Below are 25,626 nucleotides of genomic sequence, written 5' to 3'. Positions count from 1 at the left end.
TGCTCTAACTTACAAACTGAGCAGCTATTTAGCTCTCAGGCTTTGTTGATCAGGAAAATGATGATGAGGGGGGGGGGGGGGGGGGAGAGTGGTGCATTCCAGGATGGAGGACCGGCTAGGTCACTCCTCTAAATGGCAAAATATTAAAGTGAACCAATTGAGGGTAACCATAACCGCCTTTCTCCAATTCCAGGGCACATGTGCCGACTTTCACTGGTAGCTCAGCCCAGGAGGAGGGAACACGCCTCTAATAAAATTCCAATGGCTCTGTTTGTGTGAATGCTTAAAGTAGAAGCTGGAGATCAGAGCATAGTTACGGCCACTCGTTTAGTGAAGGTTGACGAGTCAAGACAAAGAGCAAGACTTGGATCAGGGGGTCTACAACCTTTGGCTTGCAAGATGCTTTGCTCTTCAAATCCCATCAGCCGTAACCAGCCTAGCTAATGGTGAGAGAATCATGGGAGTCCTATTCCAAAACATCTGGGAGCTGCAGGTTTAATACCGCTGACCTAGATGATTGGCGAAGAGGTCCAGCACGCTGGAGTACACAGGAACCTGGGATCTCGAGAAATCTCCAGATGGAGCAGAGGAGACGCCTGGAGCTAGCGGCAAGTGGACAGAGTGGTGCTATATGACGTTGAAATTGAGAAAGTCGGTGATGCCCACATAGAGAAGGTGCAAGGGAGGTAGAGGCCATTTGATCTAGAAGTTAGAGGAAAAGTGGATGGTGCCTAAAAGAGCGAAAAAGGTGCTGAGTCATGGGAAAGCTGGGAGGGACCTTAGAAGTACTTGAATGTGAAAGTCGAGTGCAGGAGGGGGTGATGAAGGGAATATTGCAAGTAACCAGGAGAAGAGCGATGTCCACTAGGATGAGGAAGTAGAGGGTGAAAGTAGTAAGAAAGATGTTGGCGCTCAGAGGAGTAAATAAGAGCCTAAATCGGTGATGAGGTTGAGGGAGGCGTAGATGTTAAGGCTGAGACCACACATATTTCAGCAAACCATTTTCTTTATGACTAAGGTGCGATTCCCAGAACATGGCCTGTTCAATGATGCAGCAAAATCAAGCGGAATATATCATGATGATATCTGTGTCTGGTTGTTTTCCCAAGAACAAGGTCTTCATTTGGACTGCAGATGTACTTGGATGGGGAAAATATGAAAAGGAAGTTCTTTAGAGCTCTAAACAAACTAGAACATAAGTGATGGGTCTCCTTTGCACCCCCCTTCCCGAATTTGTTCCTGTCCTGATTGCTTTACACACTTTTAAGTTTCTAGCCAGAAAGGTGGTTCATTAGGCAGTCTATTCCTGGAATCGCTTCCAGGACAAATACATGTTTGCAAGCTAAATTATTATAAGGTTCCCTGGTAACCTCTATGCATCTTCCCTCTGGCAAAAGGGTTCCATAAGTGGCCTCTTGAGACATCTCTGTTCTGTGAAAAGACCAATACCCAGGCCTTGTCAAAAGAGGGGAGAGGGAGATCAACCAGAAAAACGGGGGGGGGGGGGCACGGGAGACCATTGCAGACAGCCCCAATTCCTGTACGTTCCCCCTTGTGTCGAAATGTATCTGTAGACCACTTTTATCTAATGTCGCATGTCCAGCATTACAGCTTACTTGAAATATTATTTCATTTTTATAGGCACTGTGGAGCAGGCATGGTATCAAGAGATGACAAGACAACAAACGTAACCTTTTCACAAACCTTTATTAAAATATCAGGATGGGTGTAACGCCTAACTTGTCCTATTATTATGGTGGGATTTGCCCTACCTAAAGAAACGTCTATGTCTTAAAGTCCAATAGTCTGTCTGTGTTAACATATGCTTGCCCTCTCATTTAATACTTCAATGTAGTGTAGGGATCTGCCAACTCAAAATAGGGTTCAAAGTACCTGTTTGGAGCAGTCTCTAGCTCCTTCTCCCAAGTTCAAGATACAGTTCCAAAGGATAATGTTCATTAACACCCGGGGTGGGGGTGCAGCCAATTGGGTTCTGCAGATCGTGGGCTGAAACCTATATTCTCAAACCGCAGTCCACAGAACTCGCATGCTGCCTCCTACCTGCGGGCCGCCATCTTCCTTCCTCCCCCTCCTCTATCTTTAAAAAAAAAAAAAAAATCTCCAACCCTCCTCCCTATCCCCACTTATTTATTCAGATTTGTAGAGCGCACATCAGCCCGATGTGACCTCTCGCCCCCGCTGCAGCATCCTACCATTTCCGGCGACCATGGTGATAGAAGAGGGTCAAAAACAAAGAGGTGATGGCTGGAAGGTTTAGAATGAATCTTATAGAACAGAAAAAAAGATCCAACAATAGGGATCCTCCCATCCCTCGCACACTGTCGTCAATCCACCAATAATGGTGTTAAATCATAGTTAATAGACATCAATCGATATAAAAATGATTCACAATAATTTCAAAATAATAACAAAAAAAGATTTCAGAGAAAACAGATCTTCAAATACATTTTTTTTTTTTAATTGGTTTTATTGTTTTTTTCAACATAAAGAATGCAGTTTTCATTACTAAGAATATGAAGTGACATGATTGCTTTACAATTGCTTATATTTAACTAGTAACCCCAACTTGACCCTTGCCCCTCTCTTCTCCCCCCCCCCCACCTCCCCCCCATCCTGAAACCCTTGAGGGAACAGATGATCTAAATGATTTTCATAGTCCGGCAAAGGAGATTACAGGCAAATGAATTACTTTAGAAAAGTGGTGCTTGCATATGACATTTTGGAATTAACATCAAAGTAGTAGGCAGATCATTGGAACGACGCATTGGCTATGTCGTGATACACACTCAACTTCAGGTAATGTATTTAACTCTGAACTCGGACCATTCATTGTCGATGGAAGTGCAATCACCATGAATGGCTGCTGTTAGCTTGTCCATATTGAAAATATTACGGAAGACATTGATCCACTCAGCTTTGGTCGGGAGACTTGTTCTACAAATTGTTTTTTAATCAAGTCAAGTAAACGTATTCTTCAAAAATCCAAGACCCACAACAGTATGGCTTTACGCGTTTCGAGGGTATCCCCTCTTCTTCAGAAGCCTTGTCTGGACTGATGATAATTTGTAATTCATGTTCCAAAAGTGTATAATTAGCAGACTGGAAAAATAAACATAAAATGACCAAACATTAGTAGTTGTACTCAAATGATGGATCAAGCAGTTAACAGTCACTTAATTATGTCAAATCTAACTCTTCAATTTTCGCTACTGTCTATAGCATATGACTTATTCTCCATTTTATTTATGTATACTGCACATACATTCAATAACCTGCGAGATGCAAGTCAACCAACTCTACACCTGTCCAAGGATGTCTATGTCCCAGTACCATTATGATCAATATACTCAAATATTTCAGGGCATCTAGATAACAAATTGCAGAGTTACCCAGTGTACGGGCTGGTCTGAATTCAATGAGCCAGTCTAATGGAATATGTGAAGGCAAAACAACTCGCCTATTAGTGTGTGGGTATCTCATAAAAGGAAGACACGGCAATGGCCGCCAGTAGTTCAAGAAGAAAGGTGGAATGCATCTAAACCTATTCAACAGAAGGACTAGGTTACCATAGTTAGTAGGCTGCTGACAATGCTTACAGATCTACGAATTTCAGTCAGTTTTAGAGATTGTGGCAATACAAGTGCACAATGTTAAAACATTTTTTTTAGAAACTAAGCATAGGTCAAGCCAAACTTCAGATAGCCATCAGGTTTTGTTTAACTGGGGAGTAATGTTATTAACTAAACAAGATACGTATACAGATTGCATACCTTAATTTATAATTCCTGAAGCTACTTAAGCCGTAGCAATAATGGCGTTGTATCAATCTCCCATCCTTCTCGGGCCGATGTAGCCCAGCCGCTGGGGGCTGCAACTCTGCTAATCACTCCAAACGTACTTCAACTATGTAAAGAGTAGAAAATGTAAAAAAGATATAGAAAACCAATTGTGTTTCTCATCGATCAGACATAGTCAAAGTGCAAGGAGAGAAACTCCACAAAATTATAATCGTGCGCTTACAATGAAGCAGATCAGGATCCTGAATGTAAATCCGACTTCCTGATGTTAAACAGTAAAGATTCCAACGTAAGTAGAATCCCGTGGTTGTAGGCGGCTCCACAATGTGTATACCAGCTTGATTCCTGTAGGGTAACTAACAAAGGGTGAGAAAGCACAATGCGTGCCGAGTGGATGAAGGATCCGTTTTATGTTTCCATGAACAGCATACCATATAAATGTCCAGCGTACGAGCTTACCTTTTCGTCTGAAGACCCGAGAAGTCAAGGAGCAGAAGTGCGAGGTAGGTCGGCATACAGCAGGCGAACCGAGCACGACTGGCATCCTTGGTTACTGTAGTTAAAGGAATTCTCCATTGCGCGTGCAGGGACCTGCGTGCAGTAGACGTACTGAACATGAAAATAGGACTAACACTGTGTGTCACTATTGCAAGGCGGACATCTTGCAATGTAGTTCCACCCCGTAGATGTGCTTACAAAATAATGTAGATTGCTAGTATTCAGTGAATGTAGAGAGAATGTCTACATCTTGAGCACAGATGATCAATAGGCAAATTACTTAAGGAATGTAAAAATTAGCATTAACGTATCTAATGTCCGCAATATTCTAAAGAATGTAAATAGAATATAAAAATAACGTTGTATGCCAGTCTAGTAAAGCGATGAAGAGAATACTGGTAATCAGTAATTTCCCAGTGTAGTGGGAGTAAAGAGGGCCTGTGTGGGAATGGAATGGTGTCAAAAGACCCATCTTCTTAATTCTATGCAAATCCACGGACAATGCATCTGTTGGATGGTTGATTGAAAGCATGGAATGAAGCATGCTGCAATAAATGAATACATCTACAGAAATTCAACGACATTAAAAGTGCTTGTCAGGAAGGCCTATCACAACGGGATCTCTAATCGGACACGTGCAAAAATGTGACTTTTAATGCAAGAAGTAAAAGGTGTCTCCTTCTGAGCCACTAATTATTTTATATGGTGCCATTTATCTGAGGACAGGTATATCTCCACATCAACAGGTCCATGGTAGCTGCATATTAAAGGAATGTCCGAATAATAAAAAATACAGATACATCATAGCAACAATAGATATTACTCTTGTGGTTATGTATCTATACCAGATCTATGTTCCACGACACATTTGTGTACAATGCCCTTCGAGTCACAGTTAATTTTCCTTATGCATATAGAATAAATACAGTTTGTTACTTCATACATACTGTTCATATAAAACAAGTAAGTGAGCATTCATCCTTTAACCCTTTGGGCTGTAATGTGTCTAGTAGATCGATCCAGAATGTATCCCTCCTGGATAGGAGTGCTGGTAGTTACCTCCCCTTCGTTTTTGTTTTTTTGAACAACTTCAATTATCTGGAATTTAATTTGGGCAATTGAGTGTTGTTGTTCAGACAAGTGTGGTGCTACCGGTGAACGCTTGCTTTTACACCTAATTGTGGACTTCTGTTTTGTCCATCTATCCTTTGCTGGTCTAGTGGTCTGTACAGTTTGCCACAGGGGCATTTGATAGAATAGATCACTCCTGAGGATAGGCAAGTTGCAAAGTCCTTTATCTTGAATTTGTTCCCAGTTTGTGGGTGAGAGATGGTGTCGCTCTTGATGACATTGTTGCAATGTTTGCAGTTTAAGCATGGGAATGTGCCTCTTTTCTTTGTTCTTAGTAGTTGTTGGCTATTCTTCATAGGTCTTCCAGCTCTCACAAGTCTATCCTTTAAGTTCCGACCTCTTTTGAAAGCCATCATCGGGGTGTTAGGAAAGAGCTTAAGTAATGTAGGATCGTTATGTAGAAGGGTCCAATGTTTTCTGATAATTTTACTTATTTGGAAACTCCGTCGAGAATATTTAGAAATGTAGAGCAACAGTGTGGATTTTTCTCGGGTTTTAGGTGCGATGAGTTGTTCTCTACTGAGATTGCTGGATCTCTCGTGCTGAACTGAGGGTTTCCTCCGGGTAGCCTCTGGCTTCAAATCTTTCTATAAGTTTGGATCACTCTGCGTCTAGGCCTGCTGGGTCAGAGATAATCCTCTTGATGCGCAGCATCTGGCTGTAGGGTAAACTTTTCAGCATCGATTTAGGGTGGAAGCTGGTTTAGTGTAGTAGATTGTTGGTTTATGATAAACTGAGGTGGAGATCTGGCCATTTAAGATGCTTAGTTCAATGTTTAGGAAATGAAGGGATGGAGTTCCTATTTCCATAGTAAACTTGATTTTTTCATGTACTTGATTCAGATAGTTAAAGAATAAATCTAGGTCCGATCTAGTGCCACACCAAATCCTGAAACTGTAGTCTATAAACCGTTTCCAGATCAATAGCTGAGGTGCCTAGTGGTCATGGTCCAATACAAATTTCTTCTCAAAATGATACATGAAACTGTTGGCATATACTGGGGCCATTGCTGACCCCATTGAGGTACCTGTGATTTGTCTAAAGTATTTAGAATGAAAGCGAAAATAGCTGTTTTTTAGAATCAATTCCAGGGTTTCCTTTGATTTCTGAGTTCGAAAGTAACCATATAGGACTGCTTCGATCCCTTCATTGTGAGGAATGGATGTATACAAACTGCATACATCCATAGTAAAGATAATACAATCATCACTGACAGCTCGAAGTTCCAACAGACAATTCTAAAAAATCAGATGCGTCTTTCAAATAGGTTGGGAATGGCTTGTACCAGTGGTTGACGGAGTCGGTCCAAATAGATAGCTAAAGTGTCAAATATGCTATCTGTTCCAGCTACGATTGGTCGTAGTGGCGGGTTTAATGGATTTTTATGTAGTTTAGGTAGGCCATAGAAGACCGGAGTGATTGGATGTTGGTTGATGAGGTGTTCGCCAGTTTTTTCGCCAATCCATCCATTTTCCACAGCATTGTCAATTGCTGTTTCTATGGTTGACTTGATTCTTAGGATGGGGTCATGGTCCAGCTTCACATGTTGTATCATCTTCAAGTAGTTCCAAGCATTTAGATTTGTAAAAGGCTGAGTCCATTACAACAATTGCACCTCCTTTATCCGCCGGTTTAATTGTTAACTCTTCATCCCTGGCTAATAGTTCAACATGGTCCAGTAAGCTGGTTTTTATATTGATTGGGGCATTTTTTTGATAGTTAATCCGCTTGAGATCATTCAGGACGGTTTTTTCGAATAGATCTAGAATCGAATTCTGAATGTGAGGGTCGAAGGTACTCTTAGGGCGCATCTCCAAGTTAGATTCTGTTTGAGTGATGGTCTCTGTCTCCATATCAGTTTCAAAAAAGATTTTTAATCTAAGCTTTCTCAAAAGCCTGTGTAAGCAGACTTTCTTCAGTGTGGTGTTGCTGGTGGGGACAAAAAGTCCTCGGTTAAGTATGTTCAGCTGTCCACTTGTTAGGGGTTTGCTGGATATGTTCACCACTATATTTTCGACTACTTGGCTTTCTTCCCTCGCCTGGTTTTTCTCTGTTTGTCGCTTAAGCCTAAAAAAAGCTCCTGATGGTTCTGCTGAGCCCCTCGGAGTTACTTCCCCAGATCTTGATGTTGAGTCCTCTTGTGTACCTTCTTGGTTGTTCGATTGGTGTTGGGTCCTATCTGTTCTCAGTGGTTCACCAATACTACCGCTGCTACTGTCACCGCCTGAGTCTGGTATGTTAGGATTACACGGTTTGTTTCTATTTTGGTTGGGGCGTTGGTAATATTCTTGGCAGTTATAAACGATGTCGTTTAGATAGTCAAACCTGTCCCTTTTTAAATTTTCTCAATTTCCTCTGTTCAATATCCGACTTATATCCTCTGAGTTTATGGTTTATTTCTTCTAATAACTCTGATAATTCCTGTGTGGATTTAAATTCTGATAGTTGGGTTTTTAAAGAGTTAATATCAACGTATATTATTAGAGATTTGGACAGCTCTTCAATGGTCAGAAAGATTAAATCGAGAATTACAAATTATCATCAGTCCAGACAAGGCTTCTGAAGAAGAGGGGATACCCTCGAAACGCATAAAGCCATACTGTTGTGTCTTGGATTTTTGAAGAATACGTTTACTTGACTTGATTAAAAAAAACAATTTGTGTATTTTAAGATCTGTTTTCTCTGAAATCTTTTTTTTTTTAAGTTTTTATTATTTTAAAAACAAACAAACAATACAAACCAAACTAGCAGCGTTATTTGCGACAGACACATGAACATCAATTAATGCACACTACTGCTCCCCCAATCCCTCCCCCCTCAAGAGCTTGTTTGCGTTTCTCGTTCTGTATCTGCTGCGTGTGGCAGGGTATCGCTTTCTTCCAAAGCTGCAGAATCCATTATTGTGCCAAACAGTCCTGTTATTAACACTCTCCATGCCATCAAGTTACCCACTTCTTCTTCCCCGCACTTGCTACATGCCTCCTGCCATACTACCGTTTCAGCCTCCGCCCATTTTTGCAAATCCCGCCACCTCAACCAGTGGCTTATGGCACTGCTTCCAGCCCATGGCAATCCTTCTTTTTGCAAGCACATATGCCAGGTCCCTCAGTTTCCCAACATGTTTAGTATTCCGTGGTCTGGGAAACCCTCCCAACAGGCAGGGCCAGGCCGTATCTATATTGAGCGTGACCCCTTTATCCGCTAGTTTTTGTGCTCTCTGAAATCTTTTTGTTAATATTTTGAAATTACTGTGAATCATTTTGATATCGATTGATGTCTTAACTATGATTTAACACCATTATTGGTGGATTAACGACAGTGTGCGAGGGACGGGAGGATCCCTATTGTTGGATCTTTTTTTTCTGTTGTATGTGTATAACGTGGCCTTTATGCCAAGGCCTTATTTCCTCCCTTGCACCTCAACATTTCTAAAAACCAGTTAGTCTGGTATGATAACTCTAACTTGAACACATCAAATAATCTAGGTGTGCACCTATACCCCAATTTACCTTAGAATGAATCTTAACCACTGGCATTGCTCTGGGCAACCATCCAGACCATCGTTCTTTGCCTGCCAGGCCATTACAGAAGGGGAAAGACTATGCAAATAAAGCATTGGTCCCAAAAGGGGCAGTCCAGCCCGAACTGCTGGGTCAAATCCCTTCTGCACGAGACCACAAGCATCCCTAAACATGCTTCGGCCTTGATGGGCCTCATCAGTGAGGAGTAGCTAGGGTCTCTAGGCCCAGCAGGCACAGGACCCACGTCTGGGCATACCGGTCTCAATACGGCACTCCGCCTTCTATGAGCATGGTCGCCATTTTGGAACAGTATTTTTATTAATTGAACGAGACGCACACGGCGAGACCATGGCCTGGGAACGGGAACTGTGACAGTCCCCTTTTCTTCCTCTGGAGCAAAACACATAGGGTGCGACATCAGAAGGGCAAAGTTCACTCTGTTCAAGAGCAGGGATTGGACCACTTAGGCAGATTAGTTTATTTCAATCATCTGGGGACATTTGCCTTTTTAAAAGAAGGGGTCTCCCAGCCCTTCTGCAGATACTCTCAAGACACTCTAAAAATTCACTCGAACAATACCTGAGAAGGATTCACTGGACTTCGTTCGGGAGAGTTGTACTTTCCAAAGCCCTCAACCACTGAGGTGATGGAGCAGTCCAAGGCAGAAGACGGCTCTGCCCCTTCACACTCCCAGGGCACATCGGGGGTGATTTTTGCTGTGGACCAGGACTTGCCTCTTTGCGCCCGAACTCCTAAAGCTACGAGAGTAGATCCTGAATGGAACCGTCCTGTCCTGAAGCCCCTCAGAGCGGGCCTCTCAGCATCCAGAGGACCAGACCAACCGAAGCTTCCTGTTTTGCCACCCGTACCAGTCTGACCTTGGTCTCACCCCATAGAACCAGATGGATTATGCCGCTGCTCTCCTTTATGCTCCTCCATCCATTCAAACTGTATTGCCAGCCAGCTCAACTCTGCATCATGCCCTTGCTGAGCCTGTAACCCGCTATGCACGAATCAACTACTCCACGCCGAGACCCAACTCGCCCTTGAACGGCTGCTTCACCGACTCGCTGCTGGAGTGTCACTCATTGACCGTTACCAGCAAGAACCACCTGACTCTACTTGACCCCAGCTCAAAGAGAACATGATGAGCACTCCGACCTGCATCTCTGAAAGCCTCCCTTCTAACCGCAGAGTGAACCGCATTTTCTTGCACTGCACCCATTTGCTGCTTGGGCCTACACGATCCACCGTACTTTGAGCTCGATCTGCTCACGTCAAAGTTCAAACCCGGGTTTGACAGTCAAATCATCCCAAAAATTCAAAGAAAACTGGTAATGGTGACCACTAACCGTCCACTTGGGCCCTAGAGACTGGTTAAGTCACTACTGTACCTTCTTTCACCCAAAGACATATATCCTTTTTTCTGGTTGGTAATTTGCATATCATCCCTGTATTCCCGCTCGGAGGGCTACTTTCTTCAGTCTGTTGCTTTCTGTCTTACACAGGGATCGGATTTTGTACTGTGTTTTTTAGTTTGTTCTATTGCAGATGGAGCGTTTTAATATGCTTACAGAACCTTCATTTCACATTACCTTTATTTTGGACTGTGTTTGGGTGACTACTGAATCACATCGATACCTCTCTTAAGACAATAGCCTTCCCTCTGCATGGTGAAGGGGGTGGGGTATAGCTCTTAACTGTCCCTGTTTTACCTTTACGATTGCGTTCGTAGAAGTGTGAGTGCTGGATGGGCAGTTTTATCCCTACTCATCCCTGCACTCTAGAGTGGAATCCAGTTTGTCATTGCCTTCTGTGACTGTGCTCCAAAATGTGATGCAAGTCCAGTAATCTGGCTGTTCCTTTTCCACAAAGGATTGCCTTTGATAAACGTAGTCTTTCTGGGTCTCTCCCCAGCAGGGCTTCAGAAAAGGAATAAAATGCTCCCGTTTTAAAATTTGTTTTGCTGTGGGGAGTAACATTTAATTTGTTTAAAAAAAAAAAGTTTTATAGGAAGTACATATTTCTCTTTCCCAAAGTTTGTTTTTGTTTTTTTTAGCAAGTAAAATATGAACTGAAGTTTATTTGTAATTCATACTTCTGTACACCTAGCACTTCATCGAAAATGTTTACTTTTCGGTTCCTCTTCTGATCAAGCAATAATATTGGGCACTCAATAGCTGGACCACTTATCTGAATAGATCTGTCGAGCGTTATGGCTGAATGCAGGGGGCAGGCACCAGTGTGCACATGGTCCCTTTTTTTTGTGGGAGTATGTCTGATGCCGACTGTATCTTGTTACGGAGTAAGTGACTGATATGCTGCTTATCTGCAAGGCTGGCCTCTGGTGTCACTGTTTGGCAGAAAGCCCACTTTTTACCATATGTGGTAGCCCTGTGCAGGGTGCAAAATGTTCACTAGCCATTGGCGAGTGATGATAGACTCCTGATTAGTAAGAAGTGGTGTGCTCTGTGTGTATATATAGATTTGAGGTGGCAGGTTACTTTACTTTTTGGCTTGCTAGTAGCTTGCAACTTGTACATTGTGCTGACTCATCTGCGACTTTTTTCTCACAGCTAGGCTTAATCTCGAGGTTGATATTGTGTGGGGGCTGTGTTTTTGTTCTCTACCTTAAGAGTACTTCTGGTTCTTACGGTGGAGGACCCCCAAAGATGGCCCTTAGTCTTCAAGAGAGGGGGCCCTCTGTTGGTCATGCGGCTAGGCTGGTGGTAATGGTTCCACTGGGTGGAATAAGGAATACCTGGCAGGGCCTCTTTTTGATGCCCTCCTCAATTCATCAAAATTGAGGTTGTACTTGTTGCCTCGAAGATCTAAGGGGTTACATGATTATCCCTTGTTCATCTTAGTTTGTGAGAAGAGGTGGCCATCTTTGGCTACTGACTTTGTGTCCAGGACTGGGTGGGTCAGCCTAAAATGAGTTGCCACTGGTCTATGTAGATGCCTATTTAGGACAGTGTGGGTTCATTACTTTTTGGAAGACCATTGAGAATGCATTTGTTTGCTTGGAGGGATGGTTTGTTATTGCCTGACCACCCCTCTGTTTCTTTGAAATATGCTTGGTGTGGGATTGGCTGCAGGCTGCAATATTCACACTTGTTCTCATGAGGGATGAAGGCAGAACCCTTGTCTGTTCACCTAGTCTAAGCCTGTATCTCCAAACTTGCACACCACAAGGCCTGCCACTCTAGGAAAGACTGGAGTGCTGCACCATCACCCTTGACATCCTGAAGAGTCAGACTGCAAAGCTCGGACTCTCCAAAGAAGAACTGGAGGACCTGTGTGGAACCAATGGTGGCAACAGGAAAGACGAACACAAGTGATCACAGTTCAAGGGTGTTGAACTGTATGAATGGGTGAGGTAAAAGGCCTAATCTAAATCTAACATGCGAGCAAGCTACGACCATCAAATAATAATAAGGCAGGCCTAGTGGCGTCTTGTCAAAATAAAAAGGGCCTATACAAAAAAAAAACTATTGTGAATCCTTGCCGCTAAGTTAAAAAATAGTGTGGGATATTGTTCACCAGAAAGTGTTCACAAAATGATAGGTCAGGATGGTATAGCTGGGGTCTCCTTTGCCCACTTTTTCTAGTACGGGACAAGGCTGAACTTCTGAGCACCATACACAACTGGGCTTCTCCAGCACGAGATTACAGTTCTATTCAGCGATATCGGGACCTTCGGTGGCCAAGTCTTTCATACAAAGTCTCTTGTCTCCGATGGCCTGATGTGTCAACACTAACAAAACAAAAGTTCCTTTCTGTAATCCTTTAAATTGGGTGATGACTCTTCACCCCTGGATCCGCCCTCAACCAGGCTCTGATCCTCCTTGAATATTAGCCTCCCTGCGTCGGGTTCACTACAGCCTTTTACTCAAAATATTTTCATCTGTGGTTTCACGAGTATCAATGTCTTTTTATACAACCTTTCACTGTGGACATCCCTCAGCCGGTTCACTACTGTCAACACAATGTTCACTGGGTTATTGGGCTTCACCCCAACTTGCAGGCATCCCTCAGCCAGGTTCAGATTTGCCAGTTGCAGTTTATCACAATTGCGGAATTCACTTCCCTTAGCTTTTCCCTTGCGATCCCTATTTTGGGTCCACATAGCCATTCTGATTCTATCCTCTCCTCAGAAAACGTGGGGGTCCCTCCCCTAGCTTTCTTTTGGCATCCCTACATCTGGTTCACCCTTGCCACAGTTCACTAGACCCCTTTAGGTTCTTTTCTTCCCTAAGCCAGGGGTATCGGCCCCCAATCAGGCTTCACATACTAATATTCACAAAATGTTCTCGGGGTTGATACTGGTCACCCTAATTTGTAGGCATCCCTCAGTCGGGTTCACATTTGCTCCCAGTAACCAACGTTCACTTTGCTTCCTTAGCATGCCAAAGACTTTCTATTGTCAAAGATTTTCGATTGTACAAGGGATTTTCATTCGACCCTTTTATGACCACTTTGACCGCTCATGTTGGGCTCTCCTAGGGCCCTCTGATATCGGTATTTTTAGCAACAGAGGGTCCAGCATGAGTATTTCGAATGAGTGCCACTGTGGCGCCAGACCACTCTGCAACTGGTCTTTTCCCTGGTGCTTTAAAAGTTCAGTAACACACAAGTTTTGTTCACATCATGTTGCCGTTGCAACCTTCGCTCAACACAGTTCGCTTTACTATCGGTTCACCCTCCTCCTCACGGGCTGTGATGAACCGCTTGGCATTTCTTGTTTCTGGAGTCAAGGACAGTACCACGGTAGCGAGCGTCTCTCCCCGCCTTGGTTATCAGTGTGGGAAGGCCCTGTGCGCTGTTGACACCTGTTACACCACATGCTAGCTGTAGTTCCCAGTCTTATGAACTGCCATCCTGGAATAGCTGCTTCCTCGTGCGGTTTGCCTTGCTCAAAGTGTGTGCTCGTGCTCCACCTTTTATCCCTGTGATGAAGGGAAAGGGCCGTCTGGTGGGTGTAGTTAATGTCAATTGCCTGACTCTTGTGTTGGAAAAGGGAATGAGGGGGTGTCAACTTCTGAATATCCTACAGGGTAGGATGGGGGAAAAGGTGTTATAAGGAAGGGGGTACCGCGTCTCACGTGTCGGTGTCCCACTTCCACTCCCCGAGGAACCTTATCCAGGTGATCCTCCAGCATTGGTCCACCCCCAGGAACTGGATGCAATAGCAATGGTGGTGTCCCGGCCACCTGGATGACGGATCCCTGGGGACTAGTAAGTGAGACACCTTCAGGTTTCTCACAGAACCCATAGCAGCGCTCCCCTTTCCCCAGATCTGGTGGGGACAACTGGATCATAGCGCCTGCTTGAATAGCTTGTTTCATTGAAGCTCTTCACCATGCCTGAATCGCTGGACCCAGAAGTGGGTGCCCCTTTGCTGCCAGTCTGCTGGCATTGCCATATTTCTGTAATCCGAAGAGATGTTGGTTCGCATACATTTGGCAATGCAATTCAGCGCTGCACAAAACCAGACTGGCACTTGGAGGGTAGGGGGGGGAGGGGAGGAGGGTTTGCAGGGGAACAGGACAGGTTTGGCTCTCTCACAAATGTCTCCGTCCTTCTCAGGAGTAGGACAAGCTCTTGATTGCTTTCTAGTAGTCGCCCACCCCCCCCCGCCCCCCCTCCCAAAGACCGGCTCAGAGGGCTTCCCACCCCTGGTGTTTGTCACACTATAAATTGAGCCCTGTAGTGTTGTACACAGACTAGAATCATTATAATAGTTCGCCGCTTGCGGCCAGGTCGGCACTATATAAAATACTGTTAATATGCCCTCCTGTTGTTCCCATCCCTGTAGCACTGAGCCCCCTGGGATTTGTACACGTGTCTGTTCCCTCTAGGCAGTCCGTTCTCCCTGGTATCATTCACTTCAGCACAATGCCTCCATGGGTGTCTAACGCAGAACACTTGCCATACTTAATTCGCTGACGCTGCAGCACACCAGACCCTGCACCCGCTTGTTCTGTGGCGTACCTTCCATCTTTGCTGTATGGAACTCCCTTCCCTGGTCCTCACTCCCTTATTACCGCTCCCTGACCACTCCCCCTCCCCACCTTTCCCCCACCCCCTCCTCCCCACAGCCGTGTCCGCAGCACAGGTGGTGCTCCAGAGCTCTTTTGTTGTTGTACACATCTTGTGTGGGTGCAGCATGTCCCCAGGGCAATGAGCAGACTGGATTGTTTATCGTAAGTGAACTGACGCTAGCTGGGGTATGCTGGTATCATGATTTCTAGATTGCACGCTTGTCCTTGAGCAACCACCGAGCCTTTCGTTTTCAGTCCCATTTTTCTATTGTGTGCTCGGTCGTGCAACCTTTTGCATGTCGGTGGCTTTCTTAGAACACTCATTCCATGCCTGCATGTTCATTAACTATGTATTTGTGTTGGTTATGTCCCACTTATAATTCTGCCAGGTTTCTCCCTCTCAAACATGGGGCAGCTTGTGTACCTGGAGGTGTAACTTGAGTGTTACAATTGCAACTAGTTGTACCTGTTTTAATTATCGAAACACGCGATTCATTTTTAACCCATTTCCATGACTCGTCCACAATCTGACAGCAAATCTATTGGCTACAGAGGCATACATGTGCCGGTGGCAATCCTATTTCACATTCAGCAGTTTTCCTTTTGATTAAGTGTACGTGAAAGGTGTGGCTACTTTATCCTCTGGAAAATTCCATATCTGACTCTGTTGGATAGAGAGTGGAGTGACAAAGGGGTATTTGAGACTTACTGAGCTAGTGGATGATGGGCCTGGTTGCAATATCGTATCCCCTGGCCAGCCTCACTTGATCCCCATAATGTGGCATGGGACAGTCACAGGTATCTTCACCCCTTGGTTTACAGGGGGTTGGCCCTCGCTGAGGCGAGTTCCTACCACCAGCAAAACCCCACAACATTATGTAGGTGTGGTAAGGTGTTCAGGTGTGGGGAGGGTTTTGGGGTGGGGATAATGGTATAAGGAAACGGGGGGAGGGGAAAGCGCCTTAAAAAAAATTGCTGTTTTTCAAAGTAATTTCTTCGAAAAACCAGCATTGGCAAAGCCAATAGTTTTGCCGTTTACTGCTGTTTGTATTTATAGGCACCAGGGTGCAAGTAGGAGAGTGCAGTTTCAAAGGAGGATGCGATAAGGGGTGCGAGTGTGCAAGAGAATGAGAAGGAAGGAGAATAGAGCAAGGGAGAAAACGATTGAGAGGGTGCCATTGATGAGCAAGAGGAAATATGGCCAAGAAAGGTTAAGAATAAATTGATTGTTTGAGACAAGGGATGAGGGGGTGTAGAGAGTGGGTATAGGAAGGGTGGGTGGATTGCAGAGTTTGGTGGGCGAGAGGGTGTGGAGTGGGGGACGTGTAGAGGTGGAGGGGGCGGGGGACTCGGAGAGTGGGTGGGGTAGAGTGGACATAGTGGGAGGTATAGAGAGTGAGTGAGGGAGAGTGAGGTAGGTATGTGGTGGGTAGGGAGGCGGTGGGTAGGGTAGGTAGATGGGGCAGGCTAAGTAGGTGGGTAGCGAGTCAGTTGGGTGGGTGGTGGGGTAGAGATGTAGGTGGTGGACGCAGAGTGGCAGAAGGGTGGGTGTGGGTAGAGTGAGTGGTGGTAGGGTTTGGGGGTAGAGTGAGTGGAGGTAGGGGGGTGATGGTAGAGAGTGGGGGGAGAGAGATTGGAGGAGGGGTGTGAGAAACATGAAGGTGTTCCCCCCCCCCCACCCCCGACTAGTCCCAGGGAGTTGTCATCCAGGTGGCCAGGACACAGCCTTCGCTATTGGATCCAGTTCCTGGGTGTGGACCAGTGCGGGAGGATCACCTGGATGGGGCGGGGGCGTCCATGGGGAGTGTTAGTTGGACACCGACTGGTGAGCTGTGGTATTCCCCTTCTTATAACACTTTTTCCCCATCCTACCACGAAACTTTACCCCCCCCCTCCACCCCTTCGCCACACCCACACTTTCTCATGACACAAATAGGACGAACACCAGAGCCGTTTGCCTGACCCTTGTGTTGGGATATGTCAGGCAATTGACCAGAACCACACACCTGACGGCCCTTTCACTTCACCAAAAGGATAAAAGGTGGAGCGTGAGAGCACATTTCGAGCAAGGTAGACCGCACAACGAGACAGCTATCCCAGGGCGATGGTTCAAGAGAAGTAGAAAGGCGTCGAGAACCGAGGGGGTGGCAAGGAGGGAAGCAACCTTGCCCTTTTCGAGCCAGACCCACAAAGCCTCCATGAAAGGAATCGTAAGACTGTGAACAATAGCCAGCGTGTGTTGCAGCAGATGTCAGTGGTACACAGATATCCAGGACAGCGAGAGACGCTTTCTACGGTGGTACCGTCCTTGACTGCGAAGACAAGAAAAGCCAAGCAGTTCATCACAGCTGGTGAGTCGAAAGAAGACCCGATAAGAAACTGCACTGTGGTGAATGAAAGTTGTGAATGGCAAATTAAGGCAAAATCAAAGAACTGTTAACACCTCAGGGGAAAAACAGCTGCAGAGGGATCCGGCACCACATGGCTGCTCCCTAGAGAGACTCTGGTTGATTCCACTATTGTTGAAACTACCGATACCGGAAGGCTTTCATTGAGCCACAAGGAAAAGGTCAAAGTGGTCATACAGGGGTGTAGCAAAATCCCCCTGTACAGTCGTAAGTCTTTGACCGACATGTAATTGGTAGACGAAGGGAAGTGAATCCTGCATAGTGAGAAAGTAGAATGAACTGATGGATGCCTGCAGAACCGGGCGAAGCATGATGCCCAAATGAACATTGTGTTGACAAGTGTGAACCCAACCGAGGGATGTTCACATTGGATTGTCTAAAAGGACATTAAGACCTGTGAATGCAACAGGTGAAATCGTTTAGGAAAAAGCCATAGTGAACCCGACAGAGGGAGGCTAACATTCGAGAAGGGTCTGAACCCAGAAGAGGGGGATCCAGGGGTGAAAAGTCATCACCCAACGTACATACGGAAAGGTACTTTTTTGTGTGGTTAATTTGAAGACATAAGGTCTTCAAAGGCAAGAGACTTTTTTTTTTTTAATGTTTATTTATTTTTTGCTGAAAAGAGATGTACCCACCGAAGATCCTGATACCTGAGAACAAAACTGTAGTCTTGTGCTGGGAAAGCTCAAGTGTGTGCGCTGTGTTCAGGAGTCCGGGGAGGGGAGATAAATATATATATCCAAATGGCAGCAAGGCGTTATCAGCCACAGGCCAGAGACGGCTAGCCAGGTGGTAGGTGGTGGGGGACCCCCGTGAGGCTTGGGCTCCTTACAACTGAAAATGTTAACCGGCTTGACGCCGACCCTGCAATATGCCATGAATTCAGAACCCCTTGTGATGTCTGCCACCAGGTTGGTACCAATAATGCATCTGAGCTGCGCATCCCCTTAGGAGAATACCGGCTGCACCCCCTGCCTACTTGTTCACACATCATAGTCTAGTAAATACACTAACCGAGCGCTGAACTCTGTGCTTGTATAAACTATGATGTGTGTGTCTCAGCAGGAAGTGTGCAACACACAGTCTGGTGCCGATGCGGCTAGGCCCTGTATGTGCCAATGGCATCCTACCTTGCCTGCCCCCCCCCCCCCAGGGTGAGGCCTCGGCCTGTTTGCCCGCACCTCGTGATGGCCCTGTTGATGGTGCCCTTGGCATTGTCCGGGTGGGCATGTGCATTAAAACCTGATTGCTTCCTTCAGGTGATGTTGGCAGAGCCTCACATCCTGAGCTTCGACATGTTGGTCTCTCCCAAACTATGGCTTGGCAAAGTTCCAGCTGTGACTGCTCCCCCCAGAGCAGCAGTCCTGGAAACAAAACAGTGGCAGCTTCCAGGTGCTTTGTGCACCGAGATCTAGGGCTCATTCACCGTTTAATTCTTTCCCGTTATAATTGCAAGACTATAATCAACCCAATGCAAACAAGAATATACAAAGCCAATAGCTTTATTGGCTTATTAACATTTATTATTAACATGTAAAGTGCAGTTTTAACTGCCCCACCAAACTGTATGCCATTACTTAAGCACAATTGGAACATCCTAGAGGGTGTTTGAGGGTAGTGATCGGTCAATCTGCGAGCCATATGAACTGGTATAGCCAGCAGATGGAATAGAGCCTGCAATTACTGGTGTAATTGCTTACCTGTTCCCGCTGCCGGCGCCCACGTACGCCTGCCGTGTTGGTCTCTGTTGGTTACATGTTAATATGTGTGTGTACATGTTGTACTTATTTTAAAGGTTTGTAAAACCAATAAAATGGAAAAAAAAAATTCAGGTGTTTTCTTTCTCCCCCCTACACAAACTTACCCTTCTAATTACCTGTTCCCGCTGCCGGCGCCCACGTACGCCTGCCGTGTTGGTCTCTGTGTAATTTCGGAATGTAAAGAGTTAACTTTCCGTACCGAATTACGTGTGCAGCGCTGCCCCGTCCACTGATGTGAAGCCGGAAGAAAAGCTTTTCGCTTTCACTTCGAATGGAACGTGTTTCATGAAATGTAAAACTGCTGAGAAAGGAAAGCTGCATTTTTCTTTGTTATGGAATGTGGCATGTTTCATTTTTCGCCACAATTAAGACATGGGGAACCTTGCTCTCACCTCCTGTTGTTTGGTGCACAGTAGTGTGGGAAGGATAATGGGGGGAAACCAGAGCATACCAAGGTAAGTTGATAGCACGCTAAGCTAATTTATATACAGAGTGTTCTTGCTAATGGTGTGTTTTAAGTGAGCAATAATTAGAAGGTTAAGTTTGTGTAGGGGGGAGAAAGAAAACACCAGATTTTTTTTTTTTTCCATTTTATTGGTTTTTACAAACCTTTAAAATAAGTACAACATGTACACACACATATTAACATGTAACCAACACCAACAGGCCGTCCATTTCCATAACTCTCACATCTAACGTCAACGTATGCTATTTCACCAAGTATTACTGTTTACAGGGGGTATTCCTTCTGTTGGTGTCAAACAGGTTTTGATTATTTCCAACAGCCGCGTTAAAGGAAGTATTAGTTTTAAATCAGTTCCGTGAAACATCAACTTCCACCCATCGTCTGCATACAAAGATGGATGGTTTAAGCTCCAGGGACCTAAGTGAATTGTCCTCGCAGATCTTAATTTAGTGCAAAATAGCATCAAATGTTTAAGTGATTCATTTGCTCTTGAACACAACATACATTCAGGTGCCAGATAACCATAACCCTTCCATAGGCGAAGCCGATCGACAGTTTTAAACATGTTCAATCGAAACAGTATGAACAGTCTACGCACCTGCAGGTTGTGAAATAGTGCCACATAGCGCTGAAGAGTATTGAAGGCACGTGCCTCTAGGGGCACATCGCTCATTCGACTAGCGGCTGATCTCTCCAAACAAGTTTCTTCCCAATCTGCACGCCAGATTTTAAGTTTGGCTGCCTCCGGATTCTCATGAAGCATATCGACTTTGATGTCGTATTTCTTTAGGATTGCCTCACATCTATTTGTCCACATGTAGACAATTTTGGAGTTAGCGGGTAAGACGTCATGAAAGATATCGAATTGTGGAATCTGCGCACAAGTGCAGGTCTTTCGGTACAGGTTCAACATGCTCCAACATGCTCCAACATATTCTTGCATTCATCGATATCAGTGCAAGCTCATAACTTATACGAGACGTCTTCACACCTTTAGGAAGGGTTAGTACCTTAGTCCAGAAGCAATTTTCTGAGGAGGCCCAGGTCTCATAAGGACAGCCAAGGGCATTTTCTGCCCCATATGTCACAACCGGAATGACCTTCTGTTGATAAAAGGACAAAACCAGTCGTAATGAAAATTTACCAAATTTCTTATGAATGATCAATGCCTGGCTTTCTAGTTGTTTGCATTTCCTTTTTGTTTCCACAAGCCAGGGCCCATCGTTTATGGCAGAGCTTATTGTCATTCCGAGATACTTGACATTTTGAGAAATCTGAAGCGTTTCTTGTCCTAGAGACCAGACACTCCACCGCCATTCAGGTTCTGGAGGACCAATATTTCACATTTCTTGGTGTTGATCGCTAAATTGTTGGATGTGACATATCGTTGCACAGCATTTAGTTTTCTTAGCAACCCGATAGGTGTCACATCCATAACAATCAGGTCATTTGCATAGAGCAGCCAGCGTAAATGTGTATTGGCGACTTTTGGCGGAAAGGGCTTAACCTCGTTGATTGAGTCGCCTATGTCAGAGATAAAGAGGCTAAATATTGCTGCGGCTAAGGGACAACCCTGTTTCACTCCTTTTAAAGGTGTCAATGCAGGCGGATAAAAGGCCAAATTGATCCAGGCGGACTCGAATGGAGGTCTTCGTGTGAAGTTCTCTGATGGCAGCAGTTAAGTCCAACGGGCACCCCCAACTCTTCACTTTAGCCCACAAAAGCGCTCTGTCAATGGTGTCAAATGCGTACGAGAAATCTATAAATGCTAAATACACCTTTGTGTTTGATTTGATGGCCTCCATTTTGATTACGTTTAGCAATAATAAATTTAGCGAGCAGCCCACGTGCTTTACAAAGCCTGATTGACGTTTGTCCACATGGTTGTTTGTTATCGACCAGGCTACCAATTTTGCTGTAATATTGTGGCGTAGATTTTGCCTAACACATCCAACAATGCGACAGGACGGTAGTTTTTCGGGATGGATCTATCGCCCTTTTTAAAAATGGGTACAATGATCACACACTTCCAAGATTTTGGAGTTTGACGGGTTTTGACTATCCTTTTCAAGAGTGTCTCTCAAAACTCTGCCCATATCTCTGGGTACTGTTTAATAGTAAAGTTTGTGAGCCCTGGCCTGGTGCTCGCACATTTTTTGCTTTTTTGATTATGTCCACTATATCATCTTTTGGAAAAACTAGAGCCCAGGGTTTGCACGTTTCCTTTGCTGGGCTTTCCAAGGTCTCAGTTGAATGATATAAGGCTCCAAAATGGGTTATCCAGTCAGCCTCTGACACCATACATGCTTGAATAGCGCTTTGGGGAGCGTGCAAGTTGTTAATAAGGCACCAAAAGTCCTTTGTGTTTTTATTTTCCAAGGTCCTCAGCATTAGTTCAGCATCGTTTTGCAACATGACGTGCTTGTGCGATTTTACCCAGTTTTTATAGCTTTGCTTTGCAGCCTTAGCTGCTTGCGAACGGGCGTGTTCATCTAACATCTTAGAATGTCTTAACTCACTACGTAACAAGCGCATGTGTTTCAAGAGATCCAAGTCAAAGCTATGAACACGTACGTAGGACTTGTTTTTAAGGCCTGCCTTTTTGGGTTTAAATTGCTGCAACAGCTGGTCATATTCCAAAGATCGACTGACATTACAGTACTCGCTTGTAAGAAGAGCGAGCTCCTGCGTATCCAATCTCAAGCGGACTCTTTTTGATTCAGCCTGGATTTTGTGCTGTCACATAGCTACTGGTGTTTTTAGTTTCGTTGCAAATTCTGTGATCAGCATATCGTGATCGCTATCATTTTTCTTTATGACCTTCATTGAACTTATTCGCGGGTGTAGAGGTTCTGAAACAAACATGTAGTCAATTGTTGAGGCCAGGTTTGCCCGATGCCAGGTATGGGCTGGTGGCATGTCATTGTGGGTGTTCCCATTTAACAGCTGAAAGTATGGGCAGCCATTTCTTCTCTCCATGATTGTACTAATCGATTATTTTTCCGCTTCCGATGGTTTGAATAGGTCAATGTTCAAGTCACCACAAATGATTATGTTCGGCCATCCAGAATCCTCCATCAGAAAGTCCAATATTTCCATTATTTTGTCTATAAAGACTTGTTTTCCGGCCCTCTTCTGGTTCCAATACGTGTTTACCAGCGTTATTGAGTCAAGACACGTTCCTGAGGGGCCAAGGAATTTGATGGAGGTTACCTGAATAAATGGGGAGTATTTGATTGAGTTTGCAATCCTCCAGCCTGAAGATCTTTTAATCATGGTGACTAAACCTTCCATTGGGCGACCTTTTAAAGGTTTAATTGCTGGATTTAACGCAATCTCAAAGTCAATGGTGACCGGAGCTTCTGTTAACCACGTTTCCTGTAAGCAGACTATCTGCAGTTGATCAAGCCAATTTGAATTAAATAAATGCAGGAAACCACAGGTGTTCCAGGATGCAAGACTGCACACGTCCTGCTGTGTGACTTTCTGGCATTATTGTTGTGTTTTGGTGCTCGGCGCCTCAGACGGCCAGAGCCACTCGTGAATTTCCGTAGTGGGTTTCTCAGGATGGTCTCTCAAACCCTCAGTTGAAGCTGGGCGTAAGTTTCCATTGATATTGTTATCTTGTCTTTTTGGCGAGCTCTTTCCATAAGTAGCGTAGATGGTTCCTAAACAGGGTGCTTTGGTGATGAGTTGTTTTTGACCACCATTAGATCCTTGTGAGTTCCAAAGCAAGAGCTTGTTTTTGGTTCGCATTCAGTTGGGTTTTTGTCTGACAGCGTTTTAGTGAAAGAGGCTCCTCGCCAGAAGCATACAATGAGCAGTCGTCCACTCTGGAATCCAATGAGTGGTGCGTTTCGTCAAGATTGTAGACATCAAAGCCTAGAGAAAACAACGCTACATTAGCGTCCAATATGGTTGACGCGATCAAGGAAGATAAGACGTGGAGGACGACTTTGTCATTTCTGTTCTCATCAAAGAATTCCACGATCTTCAAATCGTTGGAGCTTATTGCTCGCGGTGATGCCACGAAATGAAGTAGTCTGATTGTATTATTGTCAGAGGGTTCCTGCCTCTCAACTATCAGTTTCTGAACCAAGGTTGGCAAGTTAGTGCTTCTAGAGGACGAACCTTTAATGGATTGGAAGCGCTTTGGGGGGCCTTTTGGGTCTTGGGGTCAGCCTATGCGTCTGCCAGTTTCACGGTTTTCGAGAAGACTTTTTTGCTCACCTTTTTTCTCCCAGGACATGAGGTTAGATGACATGCGAGAATTGATCCCTGGATCGTCGGTACAGCGAAGATGTCGGGTTGTGGAATTTCACATCCTTTTTTCGTGTAAAGTTAGGAAGACCGGGCTGGCTAAGCGAGTTGGTTGTGGAGGCGAACTGTCATCCTTGATGATAATGCGACAGATTTTGCCATAAGAATTCGGTTCCTGTCGAGATGATTGCGAAGTCTCCTTTGAGTTGTTAGCGTTGTTGAGCACCCTTGATGCCATGCTGGGTACCTGAGGCTCCTTTAAGCAGCCCTGTGCGTTTAAGTTCGTCGTGCCCTTGGTGCAACTCGGCTCAACATTCTCTGGCATTGCAAGATCATTTTCCAGATCTATGTAGTCTGTGTCTTCGTAAATTGACAAATTTAGCAACTCACTGGGTATATCCTGAACTGTCTCCCCTGAGGCCACCTTGTGGTTAAATGTGGGGGACAGCCTGTACAACAGATACTTGCTGCAGTTGATTAGGTTGAGATGACGCAATTATGCATTTATTAATGCTGCTGGCCACCTTCTGTACTACGTTTATGTTCGGCAAGAATTTCCGGGCCCCTTGTAGAGACTTGTTTTTCCGACTTGTTTGATTTATTTTTTTGGTTTTTTCGATTGCTTTGATGGATGCATGATGGCACATTTTGGTAAGATGGGAGTCGTCGAGATTTGGCGGCCCCCATTAAAAATTGGATAAACAGTCGGTTGCATCACGTCAGGAGCTTTTGGAAGAATGTTGCTAGCTGCGTCCTCACTCAACTCTACCTGCGAGGAAGAGGCCACCTGAGAGTCAAGCTGCGCCTGATTTGAGCTGCTCTGAGCTTGTTCGAATGCAGTATTAAAAGAACTGTCTGCAATAGGGGCAGCACGACCACTCGCAGAGGTTGGCAGACCTACAGAGCTTCGAAAAGACGTCTGCTCGTTTGTTGTCAAGGTAGGAGACCTTGCGTCTCTTGGGGCAGGAAACATTACCGGTTGTGTCGAAGACACGTCACTCGGTCTCGACAACGGTCCTATGTCCACGGCCTTAGAGACCGCCCCTTCTAAAAGAGTTGTGTGAGGGGGGCCTGTGTACCTCGTTGTTCACCGTTTCGATTAGATGGGGTTCTGTCAGGCACGAGTGTTTCAGGATGACGTTCTCTGTGAGACATCCCTCAGATTTAAATAGTGCGAGGGCCTCTCTTGCGACTTCAGCAAGGAGTTTCTTATCGGTGGTGTTGTTTTTCCTTTGGTCGTTTGGAAGGCTGAAAGAGGCATCAATCCTCATAATTCCTTCATGTTGTTCATGGTATGAACGGTCGCACACTTGTTCCAGGTGAATTAACTTAGAAAGCACTAAAGCCACCATCGTCGATAAATCCCTGGTTGCTTAGTGTATACTTTCATATAATTTCATAAACGGTGCCAAAGAAATTGCTGTTGATGAAATCAAAATGGCTTGTAGATCACGAGGTAAAACGGGGATGGTTTTTTTAGGGGAGGATTCACGGACCTGATGAGGCCTTATGTTTGTTACAGGAGCTTCCCTGCCTTGACGAATTTTTGGGAACTGACGTTCCATGAGAGAAGAGTCCCGAGAGTCCTCCAAACAAGACCCGTTCCTGCCAGGAGACTGTGGGATAACATAGACAAATCATTGTCGACCATGGCTTTCTGTTTGCGCGTTGTTAACCTCTTTTGAGAAGATAGCAAATCGGTGGATATGTCATCTGA

General features: G+C 45.0%; 1 protein-coding gene across 1 annotated transcript in view; it reads left to right on the top strand.

Moving 5' to 3' along the window:
• Window positions 1–25,626, top strand: part of ROGDI (rogdi atypical leucine zipper) — a 475,356-nt gene that overhangs the window by 109,129 nt on the left and 340,601 nt on the right. The window lies entirely within an intron of this gene.

Source organism: Ambystoma mexicanum, chromosome 2p, assembly GCF_040938575.1.
Source record: "Ambystoma mexicanum isolate Mex_15411 chromosome 2p, UKY_AmexF1_1, whole genome shotgun sequence".
Lineage (NCBI taxonomy): Eukaryota > Metazoa > Chordata > Amphibia > Caudata > Ambystomatidae > Ambystoma > Ambystoma mexicanum.
The sequence above is the reverse complement of the archived record's forward strand: the minus strand, read 5'-3'. Positions and strand labels throughout refer to the sequence as shown.